Below are 18304 nucleotides of genomic sequence, written 5' to 3'. Positions count from 1 at the left end.
CGCCCCTAAAAGGTTTAGTGGAAACCTCGATCGGCTGAAAAAGTTTCCAGCTTGTAGAGAAGATGGCTTTTACGGCTCTGGCAGGGCTCACAAACAGGAAAGCATACTGGGTATACACTACGACTACGACTAGGACTACTGCAAAGAATGAACGAATGCCGCTTTAAGGAGCTTCGCCACTAAAACGTTGAGTGCAAACCTTGGAGGGTTGGAAAGATATCTGGCTGATAGAGAAAATGGCTCTTTAGAGCCATTTCAGAGCTCCCAAACGGGTAAGAATACTGGTTACACACTACGACTACGACTAGGATTACTACAATAAACGATCGGGTGCCGCTTTAAAAAGCTTCGCCCCTAAAAGGTTGATTGGAAACATCGATTGGTTGAAAAGGTATCCGGCTGGTAGAGAAGATGGCTCTTTATGGCACTGGCAGGGCTCACAAATGGGTACGTAAACTGGTTACACACTACGACTACGACTAGGACTACTTCGAGGAACGAACGGGTGCCGCTTTAAGGAGCTTCGCCCCAAAAAGGTTGAGTGGAAACATCAATCGGTTGATAAGGTATCCGGCTTGTAGAAAAGATGGCTCTTTGCGGCGCTGGCCGGGCTCACAAACGGTAAGTTTACTGGTTACACACTACGACTACGACTGGGATTACTACGATAAACGATCGGGTGCTGCTTTAAGGAGCTTAGCCCCTAAAAGATTAAGTGCAGACCTCGATCGGCTGAAAACGTTTCAAGCTTGTAGAGAAGATGGTTCTTTACGGCTCTGGCAGGGCTCACAAACGGGTAAGTATACTGGTTACACACTACGACTACGACTAGGACTACTGCGATGAACGAACGAATGCCGCTTTAAAGAGCTTCGCCCCTAAAAGGTTGAGTGCAAACCTTGATCGGTTGAAAAGGTATTCGGCTGGTAGAGAAGATGGCTCTTTACGGCTCTGGCAGGGCTCACAAACGAGTAAGTGTACTGGTTACACCTTACGACTACGACTAGGATTACTACGATAAACGATCGGGTGCCGCTTTAAGAAGCTTCGCCCCAAAAAGGTTGAGTGGAAACATCAATCGGTTGATAAGGTATCCGGCTTGTAGAAAAGATGGATCTTTGCGGCGCTGGCCGGGCTCACAAACGGTAAGTTTACTGGTTACACACTACGACTACGACTGGGATTACTACGATAAACGATCGGGTGCTGCTTTAAGGAGCTTAGCCCCTAAAAGATTAAGTGCAGACCTCGATCGGCTGAAAACGTTTCAAGCTTGTAGAGAAGAAGGCTCTTTACGGCTCTGGCTGGGCTCAAAAACGGGAAACTATACTGGTTATACACTACGACTACGACCAGGACTACTGCGATGAACGAACTAATGCCACTTTAAGGAGCTTCGCCCCTTAAAGATTGAGCGAAAACCTCGATCAGTTGAAAAGGTATCCGGCTGGCAGAGAAGATGGTTCTTTACGACACTGGCAGGGTTCGCAAACTGGTAAGTATACTGGTTCACTATCACTACGACAAGGACTACTACGATGAACGAACGGGTGCCGCTTTAAGGAGCTTCGCCCCTAAAAGGTTCAGTGGAAACCTCGATCGGCTGAAAAAGTTTCCAGCTTGTAGAGAAGAAGGCTCTTTACGGCTCTGGCAGGGCTCACAAACGGGAAAGAATACTGGTTATACACTACGACTACGACCAGGACTACTGCGATGAACGAAAGAATGCCGCTTTAAGGAGCTTCCCCCCTAAAAGGTTGAGTGGAACCTCGATTGGTTAAAAAGTTATCCGGCTGGCCGAGAATAAGGTTCTTTACGGCACTGGCAGGGCTCACAATCTGGTAAGTGTACTGATTACACTACCACTACGACTAGGACTACTACGATGAACGAACGGGTGCCGCTTTAAGGAGCTTCGCCCCTAAAAGGTTGAGTGGAAACCTCGATCGGCTGAAAAAGTTTCCAGCTTGTAGAGAAGATGGCTCTTTACGGCTCTGGCAGGGCTCACAAACGGGAACGTATACTGGTTATACACTACGACTACGACTAGGACTACTGCGATGAACGAACGAATGCCGCTCTAAAGAGCTTCACCCATAAAAGGTTGAGTGAAAACCTTGATCGGTTGAAAAGGTATCCGGCTGGTAGAGAAGATGGCTCTTCACGGTTCTGGCAGGGCTCACAAACGGGTAATTGTACAGGTTACACACTACGACTACGAATAGGAGTACTACGCTGAACGAACGGGTACCCGTTTATAGAGCTTCGCCCCTTAAAGGTTGAGTGGAAACCTCGATCGGTTGAAAAGGTTTCCGGCTAGTAGAGAAGGTGGCTCTTTATGGCTTTGGCAGGGCTCACAAAGATTTAGGTGTACAAGTTACACACTAAGACTACGACTAGGAGTACTACGCTGAACGAACGGGTGCGGCTTTAAGGAGCTTCGCCCCTTAAAGGTTGAGTGAAATCCTCGATCGGTTGAAAAGGTATCCGGCTGGCAGAGAAGATGGTTCTTTACGGCACTGGCAGGGCTCAAAAAAGGGAAACTAAACTGGTTATACACTACGACTACGACCAGGACTGCTGCGATGAACGAACTCATGCCACTTTAAGGAGCTTCGCCCCTTAAAGATTGAGTGAAAACCTCGATCGGTTGAAAAGGTATCCGGCTGGCAGAGAAGATGGTTCTTTACGACACTGGCAGGGCTCGCAAACTGGTAAGTATACTGGTTCACTATCACTACGACTAGGACTACTACGATGAACGAACGGGTGCCGCTTTAAGGAGCTTCGCCCCTAAAAGGTTGAGTGGAAACATCGATCGGCTGAAAAAGTTTCCAGCTTGTAGAGAAGAAGGCTCTTCACGGCTCTGGCTGGGCTCAAAAAAGGGAAACTAAACTGGTTATACACTACGACTACGACCAGGACTACTGCGATGAACGATCTAATGCCACTTTAAGGAGCTTCGCCCCTTAAAGATTGAGTGAAAACCTCGATCGGTTGAAAAGGTATCCGGCTGGCAGAGAAGATGGTTCTTTACGACACTGGCAGGGCTCGCAAACTGGTAAGTATACTGGTTCACTATCACTACGACTAGGACTACTACGATGAACGAACGGGTGCCGCTTTAAGGAGCTTCGCCCCTAAAAGGTTGAGTGGAAACATCGATCGGCTGAAAAAGTTTCCAGCTTGTAGAGAAGAAGGCTCTTCACGGCTCTGGCAGGGCTCACAAATGGGAAAGTATACTGGTTATACACTACGACTACGACCAGGACTACTGCGATGAACGAACGAATGCCGCTTTACGGAGTTCGCCCCTAAAAGGTTGAGTGCAAACCTTGATCGGTTGAAAAGGTATCCGGCTGGTAGAGAAGATGGCTCTTTACGGCTCCGGCAGGGCTCACAAACGGGTAAGTGTACAGGTTACACACTACGACTACCACTAGGAGTACTACGCTGAACGAACGGGTGCCGCTTTAAAGAGCTTCGCCCCTTAAAGGTTGAGTGGAAACCTCGATCGGTTGAAAAGGTATCCGGCTGGTAGAGAAGATGGCTCTTTATGGCTTTGGCAGGGCTCACAAACGTTTAAGTGTACAGGTTACACACTACGACTACGACTAGGAGTACTACACTGAACGAACGAGTGCCGCTTTAAGGAGCTTCGCCCCTTAAAGCTTGAGTGGAAACATCGATCGGTTGAAAAGGTATCCGGCTGGTAGAGAAGATGGCTCTTTACGGCTACGGCAGGGCTCACAAACGGGTAAGTGTACTGGTTACACACTACGACTACGACTAGGATTACTACGATAAACAATCGGGGGCCACTTTAAGGAGCTTCGTCCCTTAAAGGTTGAGTGGAAACCTCTATCGGTTGAAAAGGTATCCGGCTGGCAGAGAAGATGGTTCTTTACGGCACTGGCACGGCTCACAAACTGGTAAGTATACTGGTTTTACTACCACTACGACTAGGACTACTACGATGAACGAACGGGTGCCGCTTTAAGTACCTTCGCCCCTAAAAGGTTGAGTGGAAACCTTGATCGGCTGAAAAAGTTTCCAGCTTGTAGAGAAGATGGCTTTTACGGCTCTGGCAGGGCTCACAAACAGGAAAGCATACTGGGTATACACTACGACTACGACTAGGACTACTGCAAAGAATGAACGAATGCCGCTTTAAGGAGCTTCGCCACTAAAACGTTGAGTGCAAACCTTGGAGGGTTGGAAAGATATCTGGCTGATAGAGAAAATGGCTCTTTAGAGCCATTTCAGAGCTCTCAAACGGGTAAGAATACTGGTTACACACTACGACTACGACTAGGATTACTACAATAAACGATCGGGTGCCGCTTTAAAAAGCTTCGCCCCTAAAAGGTTGATTGGAAACATCGATTGGTTGAAAAGGTATCCGGCTGGTAGAGAAGATGGCTCTTTATGGCACTGGCAGGGCTCACAAATGGGTACGTAAACTGGTTACACACTACGACTACGACTAGGACTACTTCGAGGAACGAACGGGTGCCGCTTTAAGGAGCTTCGCCCCAAAAAGGTTGAGTGGAAACATCAATCGGTTGATAAGGTATCCGGCTTGTAGAAAAGATGGCTCTTTGCGGCGCTGGCCGGGCTCACAAACGGTAAGTTTACTGGTTACACACTACGACTACGACTGGGATTACTACGATAAACGATCGGGTGCTGCTTTAAGGAGCTTAGCCCCTAAAAGATTAAGTGCAGACCTCGATCGGCTGAAAACGTTTCAAGCTTGTAGAGAAGATGGTTCTTTACGGCTCTGGCAGGGCTCACAAACGGGTAAGTATACTGGTTACACACTACGACTACGACTAGGACTACTGCGATGAACGAACGAATGCCGCTTTAAAGAGCTTCGCCCCTAAAAGGTTGAGTGCAAACCTTGATCGGTTGAAAAGGTATTCGGCTGGTAGAGAAGATGGCTCTTTACGGCTCCGGCAGGGCTCACAAACGAGTAAGTGTACTGGTTACACCTTACGACTACGACTAGGATTACTACGATAAACGATCGGGTGCCGCTTTAAGAAGCTTCGCCCCTAAAAGGTTGAGTGGAAACATCGATCGGTTGAAAAGGTATCCGGCTGGTAGAGAAGATGGCTCTTTATGGCTTTGGCAGGGCTCACAAACGTTTAAGTGTACAGGTTGCACACTACGACTACGACTAGGAGTACTACGATAAACAATCGGGTGCCGCTTTAAGAAGCTTCGCCCCTAAATGGTTGAGTGGAAACATCGATCGGTTGAAAAGGTATCCGGCTGGTAGAGAAGATGGCTCTTTATGGCTTTGGCAGGGCTCACAAACGTTTAAGTGTACAGGTTGCACACTACGACTACGACTAGGAGTACTACGCTCAACGAACGGGTGCCGCTTTGAGGAGCTTCGCCCCTAAAAGCTTGAGTGGAAACATTGATCGGTTGAAAAGGTATCCGGCTAGTAGAGAAGATGGCTCTTTACGGCTACGGCAGGGCTCAAAAACGGGTAAGTGAACTGGTTACACACTACGACTGCGACTAGGATTACTACGATAAACAATCGGGTGCCGCTTTAAGAAGCTTCGCCCCTAAAAGGTTGAGTGGAAACATCGATCGGTTGAAAAGGTATCCGGCTAGTAGAGAAGATGGCTCTTTATGGCTTTGGCAGGGCTCACAAACGTCTAAGTGTACAGGTTGCACACTACGACTACGACTAGGAGTACTACGCTGAACGAACAGGTGCCGCTTTAAGGAGCTTCGTTCCTTAAAGGTTGAGTGGAAACCTCGATCGGTTGAAAAGGTATCTGGCTGGCAGAGAAGATGGTTCTTTACGGCAGTGGCCGGGCTCACAAACGGTAAGTTTACTGGTTACACACTACGACTACGACTAGGATTACTACGATAAACGATCGGGTGCCGCTTTAAGAAGTTTCACCCCTAAAAGGTTGAGTGGAAACATCGATCGGTTGAAAAGGTATGCGGCTGGTAGAAAAGATGGCTATTTGCGGCTCCGGCAGGGCTCACAATAGGGTAATTATACTGACTACACTACCACTACAACTAGGACTACAACGATGAGCGAACGGGTGCCAATTTAAGGAGCTTCGCCCTGAAAAGTTTGAGTTGAAACCACGATCGTTGCAAAAAGTATCCGGCTAGTAGAGAAGATAGCTCTTTACGGCTCTGGCAGGGCTCACAAACGAGTAAGTGTACTGGTTACACCTTACGACTACGACTAGGATTACTACAATAAACGATCGGGTGCCGCGTTAAGAAACTTCACCCCTAAAAGGTTGAGTGCAAACATCGATCGGTTGAAAAGGTATCCGGCTGGTAGAGAAGATGGCTCTTTATGGCTTTGGCAGGGCTTACAAACGTTTAAGTGTACAGGTTACACACTACGACTACGACTAGGTGTACTACGCTCAACGAACGGGTGCCGCTTTAAGGAGCTTCGTTCCTTAAAGGTTGAGTGGAAACCTCGATCGGTTGAAAAGGTATCTGGCTGGCAGAGAAGATGGTTCTTTACGGCAGTGGCAGGGCTCACAAACTGGTAAGTATACTGGTTACACTACCACTACGACGAGGACTACTACGATGAACGAACGGGTGCCGCTTTAATTAGCTTCGCCCCTAAAAGGTTGAGTGGAAACCTTTATCGGCTGAAAAAGTTTCCAGCTTGTAGAGAAGATGGCTCTTTACGGCTCTGGCAGGGCTCACAAACGGGAAATTATACTGGTTATACACTACGACTACGACTAGGACAACTGCGAGGAACGTACGAATGCCGCTTTAAGGAGCTTCGTCACTAAAAGGTTGAGTGCAAACCCTGATGGTTTGGAACGATATCCGGCTGAAAGAGAAAATGGCTCTTTATAGCACTTTCAGAGCTCACAAACGGGTAAGTATACTGGTTACACACTACGACTACCACTAGGCTTACTACAATAAAGGAACGGGTGCCGCTTTAAGAAGCTTCGCCCCTAAAAGGTTGAGTGGAAACATCGATCGGTTGAAAAGGTATCCGGCTGGTAGAGAAGATGGCTCTTTATGGCTTTGCAGGGCTCACAAACGTTTGAGTGTACAGGTTACACACTACGACTACGACTAGGAGTACTACACTGGACGAACGAGTGCCGCTTTAAGGAGCTTCGCCCCTTAAAGCTTGAGTGGAAACATCGATCGGTTGAAAAGGTATCCGGCTGGTAGAGAAGATGGCTCTTTACGGCTACGGCAGGGCTCACAAACGGGTAAGTGTACTGGTTACACACTACGACTACGACTAGGATTACTACGATAAACAATCGGGGGCCACTTTAAGGAGCTTCGTCCCTTAAAGGTTGAGTGGAAACCTCTATCGGTTGAAAAGGTATCCGGCTGGCAGAGAAGATGGTTCTTTACGGCACTGGCACGGCTCACAAACTGGTAAGTATACTGGTTTTACTACCACTACGACTAGGACTACTACGATGAACGAACGGGTGCCGCTTTAAGTACCTTCGCCCCTAAAAGGTTGAGTGGAAACCTCGATCGGCTGAAAAAGTTTCCAGCTTGTAGAGAAGATGGCTTTTACGGCTCTGGCAGGGCTCACAAACAGGAAAGCATACTGGGTATACACTACGACTACGACTAGGACTACTGCAAAGAATGAACGAATGCCGCTTTAAGGAGCTTCGCCACTAAAACGTTGAGTGCAAACCTTGGAGGGTTGGAAAGATATCTGGCTGATAGAGAAAATGGCTCTTTAGAGCCATTTCAGAGCTCTCAAACGGGTAAGAATACTGGTTACACACTACGACTACGACTAGGATTACTACAATAAACGATCGGGTGCCGCTTTAAAAAGCTTCGCCCCTAAAAGGTTGATTGGAAACATCGATTGGTTGAAAAGGTATCCGGCTGGTAGAGAAGATGGCTCTTTATGGCACTGGCAGGGCTCACAAATGGGTACGTAAACTGGTTACACACTACGACTACGACTACGACTACTTCGAGGAACGAACGGGTGCCGCTTTAAGGAGCTTCGCCCCAAAAAGGTTGAGTGGAAACATCAATCGGTTGATAAGGTATCCGGCTTGTAGAAAAGATGGCTCTTTGCGGCGCTGGCCGGGCTCACAAACGGTAAGTTTACTGGTTACACACTACATCAACGACTGGGATTACTACGATAAACGATCGGGTGCTGCTTTAAGGAGCTTAGCCCCTAAAAGATTAAGTGCAGACCTCGATCGGCTGAAAACGTTTCAAGCTTGTAGAGAAGATGGTTCTTTACGGCTCTGGCAGGGCTCACAAACGGGTAAGTATACTGGTTACACACTACGACTACGACTAGGACTACTGCGATGAACGAACGAATGCCGCTTTAAAGAGCTTCGCCCCTAAAAGGTTGAGTGCAAACCTTGATCGGTTGAAAAGGTATTCGGCTGGTAGAGAAGATGGCTCTTTACGGCTCCGGCAGGGCTCACAAACGAGTAAGTGTACTGGTTACACCTTACGACTACGACTAGGATTACTACGATAAACGATCGGGTGCCGCTTTAAGAAGCTTCGCCCCTAAAAGGTTGAGTGGAAACATCGATCGGTTGAAAAGGTATCCGGCTGGTAGAGAAGATGGCTCTTTATGGCTTTGGCAGGGCTCACAAACGTTTAAGTGTACAGGTTGCACACTACGACTACGACTAGGAGTACTACGCTCAACGAACGGGTGCCGCTTTAAGGAGCTTCGCCCCTAAAAGCTTGAGTGGAAACATCAATCGGTTGAAAAGGTATCCGGCTGGTAGAGAAGATGGCTCTTTACGGCTACGGCAGGGCTCACAAACGGGTAAGTGAACTGGTTACACACTACGACTGCGACTAGGATTACTACGATAAACAATCGGGTGCCGCTTTAAGAAGCTTCGCCCCTAAATGGTTGAATGGAAACATCGATCGGTTGAAAAGGTATCCGGCTGGTAGAGAAGATGGCTCTTTATGGCTTTGGCAGGGCTCACAAACGTTTAAGTGTACAGGTTGCACACTACGACTACGACTAGGAGTACTACGCTCAACGAACGGGTGCCGCTTTGAGGAGCTTCGCCCCTAAAAGCTTGAGTGGAAACATTGATCGGTTGAAAAGGTATCCGGCTAGTAGAGAAGATGGCTCTTTACGGCTACGGCAGGGCTCACAAACGGGTAAGTGAACTGGTTACACACTACGACTGCGACTAGGATTACTACGATAAACAATCGGGTGCCGCTTTAAGAAGCTTCGCCCCTAAAAGGTTGAGTGGAAACATCGATCGGTTGAAAAGGTATCCGGCTAGTAGAGAAGATGGCTCTTTATGGCTTTGGCAGGGCTCACAAACGTCTAAGTGTACAGGTTGCACACTACGACTACGACTAGGAGTACTACGCTGAACGAACGGGTGCCGCTTTAAGGAGCTTCGTTCCTTAAAGGTTGAGTGGAAACCTCGATCGGTTGAAAAGGTATCTGGCTGGCAGAGAAGATGGTTCTTTACGGCAGTGGCCGGGCTCACAAACGGTAAGTTTACTGGTTACACACTACGACTACGACTAGGATTACTACGATAAACGATCGGGTGCCGCTTTAAGAAGTTTCACCCCTAAAAGGTTGAGTGGAAACATCGATCGGTTGAAAAGGTATGCGGCTGGTAGAGAAGATGGTTCTTTGCGGCTCCGGCAGGGCTCACAAACGGGTAAGTGTACTGGTTACACACTACGACTATGACTAGGATTACTACGATAAATATCGGGTGCCGCTTTAAGAAGCTTCGCCCCTAAAAGGTTGAGTGGAAACATCGATCGGTTGAAAAGGTATTCGGCTGGTATAGAAGATGGCTCTTTATGGCTTTGGCAGGGCTCACAATCTGGTAAGTATACTGGTTACACTACCACTACGACTAGGACTACTACGATGAACGAACGGGCGCCGCTTTAAGGAGCTTCGCCTTTAAAAGGTTGAGTGGAAACCTCGATCGGCTGAAAAAGTTTCCAGCTTGTAGAGAAGATGGCTCTCTACATTTCTGGCAGGGCTCACAAACGGGAAAGTATACTGGTTATACACTACGACTACGACTAGGATTACTACGATAAACGATCGGGTGCCGCTTTAAGAAGCTTCGCCCCTAAAAGGTTGAGTGGAAAAATCGATCGGTTGAAAATGTATCCGGCTGGTAGAAAAGATGGCCCTTTATGGCTTTGGCAGGGCTCATAAATGTTTAAGTGTACAGGTTACACACTACGACTACGACTAGGAGTACTACGCTGAACGAACGGGTGCCGCTTTAAGGAGCTTCGCCCCTTCAAGGTTGAGTGGAAACCTCGATCGGTTGAAAAGGTTTCCGGCTAGTAGAGAAGATTGCTCTTTATAGCTTTGGCAGGGCTCACAAACATTTAGGTGTACAGGTTACACACTACGACTACGACTAGGAGTACTACGCTGAACAAACGGGTGCCGCTTTAAGGAGCTTCGCCCCTTAAAGATTGAGAAGAATCCTCGATCGGTTGAAAAGGTTTCCGGCTAGTAGAGAAGATGGCGCTTTATAGCTTTGGCAGGGCTCACAAACATTTAGGTGTACAGGTTACACACTACAACTACGACTAGGAGTACTATGCTGAACAAACGGGTGCCGCTTTAAGGAGCTTCGCCCCTTAAAAATTGAGAGGAATCCTCGATCGGTTGAAAAGGTACCCGGCTGGCAGAGAAGATGGTTCTTTACGGCACTGGCAGGGCTCACAAACTGGTAAGTATACTGGTTCACTATCACTACGACTAGGACTACTACGATGAAGGAACGGGTGCCGCTTTAAGGAGCTTCGCCCCTAAAAGGTTGAGTGGAAACCTCGATCGGCTGAAAAAGTTTCAAGCTTGTAGAGAAGATGGCTCTTTACGGCTCTGGCAGGGCTCACAAACGGGAAAGTATACTGGTTATACACTACGACTACGACCAGGACTACTGCGATGAATGAACGAATGCCGGTTTAAGGAGCTTCGCCCCAAAAAGGTTGAGTGCAAACCTTGATCGGTTGAAAAGGTATCCGGCTGGTAGAGAAGATGGCTCTTTATGGCTTTGGCAGTGCTTACAAACGTTTAAGTGTACAGGTTGCACACTACGACTACGACTAGGTGTACTACGCTCAACGAACGGGTGCCGCTTTAAGGAGCTTCGTTCATTAAAGGTTGAGTGGAAACCTCGATCGGTTGAAAAGGTATCTGGCTGGCAGAGAAGATGGTTCTTTACGGCAGTGGCAGGGCTCACAAACTGGTAAGTATACTGGTTACACTACCACTACGACGAGGACTACTACGATGAACGAACGGGTGCCGCTTTAATTAGCTTCGCCCCTAAAAGGTTGAGTGGAAACCTTTATCGGCTGAAAAAGTTTCCAGCTTGTAGAGAAGATGGCTCTTTACGGCTCTGGCAGGGCTCACAAACGGGAAATTATACTGGTTATACGCTACGACTACGACTAGGACAACTGCGAGGAACGTACGAATGCCGCTTTAAGGAGCTTCGTCACTAAAAGGTTGAGTGCAAACCCTGATGGGTTGGAACGATATCCGGCTGAAAGAGAAAATGGCTCTTTATAGCTTTATAGCTTTCAGAGCTCACAAACGGGTAAGTATACTGGTTACACACTACGACTACCACTAGGCTTACTACAATAAAGAAACGGGTGCCGCTTTAAGAAGCTTCGCCCCTAAAAGGTTGAGTGGAAACATCGATCGGATGAAAAGGTATCCGGCTGGTAGAGAAGATGGCTCTTTATGGCTTTGGCAGGGCTCACAAACGTTTGAGTGTGCAGGTTACACACTACGACTACGACTAGGAGTACTGCGCTGAACGAACTGGTGCCGTTTAAGGAGCTTTGCCCCTAAAAGGTTGAGTAAAAACATCGATTGGTTGAAAAGATATCCGGCTTGTAGAGAAGATGGCTCTTTATGGCACTGGCAGGGCTCACAAACGGGTAAGTATACTAGTTACATACTACGACTAGGACTACTACAAGGGACGAACAGATGCTGCTTTAAGGATCTTCGCCCCTAAAAGGTTGAGTGGAAACATCGATCAGTGGAGAATGTATCCGGCTGGTAGAGAGGATGGCTCTTTACGGCGCTGGCAGGACTCACAAATGGGTACGTAAACTGGTTACACACTACAACTACGACTAGGACTATTACGAAGAATGAACGGGTGCCGCTTTAAGGAGCTTCGCCCCAAAAAGGTTGACTGTTAACATCGATCGGTTGATAAGGTATCCGGCTGCTGGAGAAGATGGCTCTTTACGGCTCTGGCAGGACTCACAAATGGGTACGTAAACTGGTTACACACTACGTCTACGACTAGGAATACTACGAGGAACGAACGGGTGCCGCTGTAAGGAGCTTCGCCCCTAAAATGTTAAGTGGAAACCTCGATCGGCTGAAAAAGTTTCCAGCTTGTAGAGAAGATGGTTCTTTACGGCACTGGCAGGGCTCACAAACTGGTAAGTATACTGGTTACACTACCACTACGACAAGGACTACTACGATGAGCGAACGGGGCCGCTTTAAGGAGCTTTGCCCCTAAAAGGTTGAGTGGAAACATCTATCGGCTGAAAAAGTTTTCAGCTTGTAGAGAAGATGGTTCTTTACGGCACTGGCAGGGCTCACACACTGGTAAGTATACTGGTTACACTAACACTACGATTACGACTACTACGATGAACGAACGGGTGCCGCTTTAAGGAGCTTCGCCCCTAAAAGGTTGAGTGGAAACCTCAATCGGCTGAAAAAGTTTCCAGCTTTTAGAGAAGATGGCTCTTCACGGTTCTGGCAGGGCTCACAAACGGGTAAGTGTACAGGTTACACACTACGACTACGAATAGGAGTACTACGCTGAACGAACGGGTGCCGGTTTATAGAGCTTCGCCCCTTCAAGGTTGAGTTGAAACCTCGACCAGTTGAAAAGGTTTCCGGCTAGTAGAGAAGATGGCCCTTTATAGCTTTGGCAGGGCTCACAAACATTTAAGTGTACAGGTTACACACTACGACTAAGACTAGGAGTACTACGCTGAACGAACGGGTGCCGCTTTAAAGAGCTTTGCCCCTTAAAGATTGAGTGGAATCCTCGATCGGTTGAAAAGGTATCCGGCTGACAGAGAATATGGTTCTTTACGGCACTGGCAGGGCTCGCAATCTGGTGAGTATACTGGTTCACTATCACTACGGCTAGGACTACTACGATGAACGAACGGGTGCCGCTTTAAGGAGCTTCGCCCCTAAAAGGTTGAGTGGAAACCTGGATCGGCTGAGAAAGTTTCCAGCTTGTAGAGAAGAAGGCTCTTTACTGCTCCGGAAGGGCTCACAAACGGGAAAGTATACTGGTTATACACTACGACTACGACCAGGACTACTGCGATGAACGAACGAATGCCGCTTTAAGGAGCTTCGCCCCTAAAAGGTTGAGTGCAAACCTTGATCGGTTAAAAAGGTATCCGGCTGGTAGAGAAGATGGCTCTTCACTGTTCTGGCAGGGCTCTAAAACGGGTAAGTGTACAGGTTACACACTACGACTACGAATAGGAGTACTAAGCTGAACGAACGGGTGCCGGTTTATAGAGCTTTGCCCCTTAAAGGTTGAGTGGAAACCTCGTTCGGTTGATAAGGTAACCGGCTTGTAGAGAAGATGGCTCTTTGCGGCGCTGGCCGGGCTAACAAACGGTAAGTATACTGGTTATCCACTACGACATAGACTACTACGATGAACGAACGGGTGCCGCTTTGAGAAGCTTCGCCCCTAAAAGGTTGAGTGGAAACCTCGATCGGTTGAAAAGGTATCCGGCTGGCAGAGAAGATGGTTCTTTAAGGCACTGGCAGGGCTCACAAACTGCTAAGTATACTGGTTACACTACCACTACGACTAGGACTACCACGATGAACGAACGGGTGCCGTTTCAAGGAGCTTTGCCCCTAAAAGGTTGAGTGGAAACATCGATCGGCTGAAAAAGTTTTCAGCTTGTAGAGAAGATAGTTCTTTACGGCATTGGCAGGGCTCACAAACTGGTAAGTATACTGGTTACACTAACACTACGACTACGACTACTACGATGAACGAACGGGTGCCACTTTAAGGAGCTTCGCCCCTAAAAGGTTGAGTGGAAACCTCGATCAGCTGAAAAAGTCTCCAGCTTTTAGAGAAGATGGCTCTTCACAGTTCTGGCAGGGCTCACCAACGGGTAACTGTACAGGTTACACACTACGACTGCGACTAGGATTACTACGATAAACAATCGGGTGCCGCTTTAAGAAGCTTCGCCCCTAAAAGGTTGAGTGGAAACATCGATCGGTTGAAAAGGTATCCGGCTGGTAGAGAAGATGGCTCTTTATGGCTTTGGCAGGGCTCACAAACGTCTAAGTGTACAGGTTGCACACTACGACTACGACTAGGAGTACTACGATCAACGAACGGGTCCCGCTTTAAGGAGCTTCGTTCCTTAAAGGTTGAGTGGAAACCTCGATCGGTTGAAAAGGTATCTGGCTGGCAGACAAGATGGTTCTTTACGGCAGTGGCAGGGCTCACAAACTGGTAAGTATACTGGTTACACACTACGTCTACGACTAGGAATACTACGAGGAACGAACGGGTGCCGCTGTAAGGAGCTTCGCCCCTAAAATGTTAAGTGGAAACCTCGATCGGCTGAAAAAGTTTCCAGCTTGTAGAGAAGATGGTTCTTTACGGCACTGGCAGGGCTCACAAACTGGTAAGTATACTGGTTACACTACCACTACGACAAGGACTACTACGATGAGCGAACGGGGCCGCTTTAAGGAGCTTTGCCCCTAAAAGGTTGAGTGGAAACATCTATCGGCTGAAAAAGTTTTCAGCTTGTAGAGAAGATGGTTCTTTACGGCACTGGCAGGGCTCACACACTGGTAAGTATACTGGTTACACTAACACTACGATTACGACTACTACGATGAACGAACGGGTGCCGCTTTAAGGAGCTTCGCCCATAAAAGGTTGAGTGGAAACCTCAATCGGCTGAAAAAGTTTCCAGCTTTTAGAGAAGATGGCTCTTCACGGTTCTGGCAGGGCTCACAAACGGGTAAGTGTACAGGTTACACACTACGACTACGAATAGGAGTACTACGCTGAACGAACGGGTGCCGGTTTATAGAGCTTCGCCCCTTCAAGGTTGAGTTGAAACCTCGACCAGTTGAAAAGGTTTCCGGCTAGTAGAGAAGATGGCCCTTTATAGCTTTGGCAGGGCTCACAAACATTTAAGTGTACAGGTTACACACTACGACTAAGACTAGGAGTACTACGCTGAACGAACGGGTGCCGCTTTAAAGAGCTTTGCCCCTTAAAGATTGAGTGGAATCCTCGATCGGTTGAAAAGGTATCCGGCTGACAGAGAATATGGTTCTTTACGGCACTGGCAGGGCTCGCAAACTGGTGAGTATACTGGTTCACTATCACTACGGCTAGGACTACTACGATGAACGAACGGGTGCCGCTTTAAGGAGCTTCGCCCCTAAAAGGTTGAGTGGAAACCTGGATCGGCTGAGAAAGTTTCCAGCTTGTAGAGAAGAAGGCTCTTTACTGCTCCGGAAGGGCTCACAAACGGGAAAGTATACTGGTTATACACTACGACTACGACCAGGACTACTGCGATGAACGAACGAATGCCGCTTTAAGGAGCTTCGCCCCTAAAAGGTTGAGTGCAAACCTTGATCGGTTAAAAAGGTATCCGGCTGGTAGAGAAGATGGCTCTTCACTGTTCTGGCAGGGCTCTAAAACGGGTAAGTGTACAGGTTACACACTACGACTACGAATAGGAGTACTAAGCTGAACGAACGGGTGCCGGTTTATAGAGCTTTGCCCCTTAAAGGTTGAGTGGAAACCTCGTTCGGTTGATAAGGTAACCGGCTTGTAGAGAACATGGCTCTTTGCGGCGCTGGCCGGGCTAACAAACGGTAAGTATACTGGTTATCCACTACGACATAGACTACTACGATGAACGAACGGGTGCCGCTTTGAGAAGCTTCGCCCCTAAAAGGTTGAGTGGAAACCTCGATCGGTTGAAAAGGTATCCGGCTGGCAGAGAAGATGGTTCTTTAAGGCACTGGCAGGGCTCACAAACTGCTAAGTATACTGGTTACACTACCACTACGACTAGGACTACCACGATGAACGAACGGGTGCCGTTTCAAGGAGCTTTGCCCCTAAAAGGTTGAGTGGAAACATCGATCGGCTGAAAAAGTTTTCAGCTTGTAGAGAAGATAGTTCTTTACGGCATTGGCAGGGCTCACAAACTGGTAAGTATACTGGTTACACTAACACTACGACTACGACTACTACGATGAACGAACGGGTGCCACTTTAAGGAGCTTCGCCCCTAAAAGGTTGAGTGGAAACCTCGATCAGCTGAAAAAGTCTCCAGCTTTTAGAGAAGATGGCTCTTCACAGTTCTGGCAGGGCTCACCAACGGGTAACTGTACAGGTTACACACTACGACTGCGACTAGGATTACTACGATAAACAATCGGGTGCCGCTTTAAGAAGCTTCGCCCCTAAAAGGTTGAGTGGAAACATCGATCGGTTGAAAAGGTATCCGGCTGGTAGAGAAGATGGCTCTTTATGGCTTTGGCAGGGCTCACAAACGTCTAAGTGTACAGGTTGCACACTACGACTACGACTAGGAGTACTACGATCAACGAACGGGTCCCGCTTTAAGGAGCTTCGTTCCTTAAAGGTTGAGTGGAAACCTCGATCGGTTGAAAAGGTATCTGGCTGGCAGACAAGATGGTTCTTTACGGCAGTGGCAGGGCTCACAAACTGGTAAGTATACTGGTTACACTACCACTACGACAAGGACTACTACGATGAACGAACGGGTGCCGCTTTAAGTAGCTTCGCCCCTAAAAGGTTGAGTGGAAACCTTGATCGGCTGAAAAAGTTTCCAGCTTGTAGAGAAGATGGCTCTTTACGGCTCTGGCAGGGCTCACAAACGGGAAAGTATACTGGTTATGCGCTACGACTACGACTAGGACTACTGCGAGGAACGTACGAATGCCGCTTTAAGGAGCTTCGTCACTAAAAGGTTGAGTGCAAACCCTGATGGGTTGGAACGATATCCGGCTGAAAGAGAAAATGGCTCTTTATAGCACTTTCAGAGCTCACAAACGGGTAAGTATACTGGTTACACACTACGACTACAACTAGGCTTACTACAATAAAGGAACGGGTGCCGCTTTAAGAAGCTTCGCCCCTAAAAGGTTGAGTGGAAACATCAATCGGTTGATAAGGTATCCGGCTTGTAGAAAAGATGGCTCTTTGCGGCGCTGGCCGGGCTCACAAACCGTAAGTTTACTGGTTACACACTACGACTACGACTAGGATTACTACGATAAACGATCGGATGCTGCTTTATGGAGCTTAGCCCCTAAAAGATTAAGTGCAGACCTCGATCGGCTGAAAACGTTTCAAGCTTGTAGAGAAGATGGTTCTTTACGGCTCTGGCAGGGCTCACAAACGGGTAAGTATACTGGTTACACACTACGACTACGACTAGGACTACTGCGATGAACGAACGAATGCCGCTTTAAAGAGCTTCGCCCCTAAAAGGTTGAGTGCAAACCTTGATCGGTTGAAAAGGTATTCGGCTGGTAGAGAAGATGGCTCTTTACGGCTCCGGCAGGGCTCACAAACGAGTAAGTGTACTGGTTACACCTTACGACTACGACTAGGATTACTACGATAAACGATCGGGTGCCGCTTTAAGAAGCTTCGCCCCTAAAAGGTTGAGTGGAAACATCGATCGGTTGAAAAGGTATCCGGCTGGTAGAGAAGATGGCTCTTTATGGCTTTGGCAGGGCTCACAAACGTTTAAGTGTACAGGTTGCACACTATGACTACGACTAGGAGTACTACGCTCAACGAACGGGTGCCGCTTTAAGGAGCTTCGCCCCTAAAAGCTTGAGTGGAAACATCGATCGGTTGAAAAGGTATCCGGCTGGTAGAGAAGATGGCTCTTTACGGCTACGGCAGGGCTCACAAACGGGTAAGTGAACTGGTTACACACTACGACTGCGACTAGGATTACTACGATAAACAATCGGGTGCCGCTTTAAGAAGCTTCGCCCCTAAAAGGTTGAGTGGAAACATCGATCGGTTGAAAAGGTATCCGGCTGGTAGAGAAGATGGCTCTTTATGGCTTTGGCAGGGCTCACAAACGTTTAAGTGTACAGGTTGCACACTACGACTACGACTAGGAGTACTACGCTCAACGAACGGGTGCCGCTTTGAGGAGCTTCGCCCCTAAA

The sequence above is a fragment of the Rhipicephalus microplus genome, chromosome 1 (genome assembly GCF_043290135.1).
Source record: "Rhipicephalus microplus isolate Deutch F79 chromosome 1, USDA_Rmic, whole genome shotgun sequence".
NCBI classification, from domain to species: Eukaryota; Metazoa; Arthropoda; class Arachnida; order Ixodida; family Ixodidae; genus Rhipicephalus; species Rhipicephalus microplus.
This window is presented reverse-complemented; position numbering follows the sequence as displayed.